Source organism: Oncorhynchus gorbuscha, unplaced genomic scaffold (genome assembly GCF_021184085.1).
Source record: "Oncorhynchus gorbuscha isolate QuinsamMale2020 ecotype Even-year unplaced genomic scaffold, OgorEven_v1.0 Un_scaffold_2076, whole genome shotgun sequence".
In the NCBI taxonomy this organism is placed as follows: Eukaryota; Metazoa; Chordata; class Actinopteri; order Salmoniformes; family Salmonidae; genus Oncorhynchus; species Oncorhynchus gorbuscha.
Window position 1 is genome coordinate 92501 of NW_025746672.1, and position 1552 is coordinate 94052.

Consider the following 1552-nt stretch of genomic DNA (forward strand, 5'->3'; position numbering starts at 1 on the left):
AGAGATGATAGAGAGATGAGATGATAGAGAGGAGAGATCATAGAGAGATGATAGATGAGATGAGATGATAGATGAGATGAGATGATAGATGAGATGAGATGATAAAGAGATGATATCATAGAGAGATGATAGAGAGAGTAGATGGTAGAGAGATGAGAACATAGAGAGACGATAATGAGATGAGATGATAGAGAGATGAGATGATTGAGAGATGAGATCATAGCGAGATGAGATGATAGAAAGATGAGATGATAGAGAGAAGATATAGAGATGAGAGAGAGATTATAGAGAGCGTAGATGATAGAGAGATGAGATCATAGAGAGATGTCCTACCAGTTGTTACACTCCTCCTGAACTGTCTGTCCAGAGGGATAGACCATGCCGTGGTATTCACAGGGACAGTCTGAGGCCTTCACACAACTTCCCTCCTCATAGACCAGGTCTGGGAGAGAGACATTCAGACAGAGAGAGAAATAGGAGACAGACAGAGAATTCAGTTAGTCTAGACATTGAGAGATGGGTTGGAATATGGGTCTCTAATAGGTCTAACTCGGGGAGAGGGGATATGGGGAGAGTGTGGAAGACAGGTGGTTTGTAAAGGGTTAATAAGTAGATATTACACCTTTAGAACTGTTGTTTTAACTCGTTAATTAAAATTAACCAATTAGTTATTAACTGTTTATTAATGATTCAGAAACTATCCACAAACAAATGACTAACAGTATAAAAACTATTGCTTCTAAACTCTTTCCAACCCCTTAATAAAGTCTTATTTAATAAAGTCTTATTTAATAAAGTCTTATTTTATAAAGTATTATTTAATTAAGTATTATTTTATAAGTATTATTTTATAAAGTATTATTTTATAAAGTATTATTTAATAAAGTATTATTTGATAAAGTATTATTTGATAAAGTATTATTTTATAAAGTATTATTTAATAAAGTATTATTTAATAAAGTATTATTTTATAAGTATTATTTTATAAAGTCTTATTTAATAAAGTCTTATTTTATAAAGTATTATTTAATAAAGTATTATTTAATAAAGTATCATTTTATAAAGTATTATTTTATAAAGTATTATTTTATAAAGTGTTATTTAATAAAGTATTATTTAATAAAGTATTCTTTTATAAAGTCTTCAAAACGCTAAACACAAGAGGGAGCGCTGCTTTGGAATCACGTATGAAGACAAAGAGAGGTGCTCATGGGAGAACGGGGAATAACAAACAAACCAAGTTGCAGCTGTGTAAGACCATCAAACTTCAAAAACAAACAAAAGTACTTTATTTTATTATTATTATTATTATTATTATTATTATTATTATTTTATTATTATTATTATTATTATTATTATTATTATTATTATTTTATTATTATTATTATTATTATTATTATTATTATTATGAATTATTATTATTATGAATTAGTATTATTATTATTATTATTATTATTATTATTATTATTTTATTATTATTATTATTATTATTATTATTATTATTATTATTATTATTATGAATTATTATTATTATGAATTAGTATTATTATTA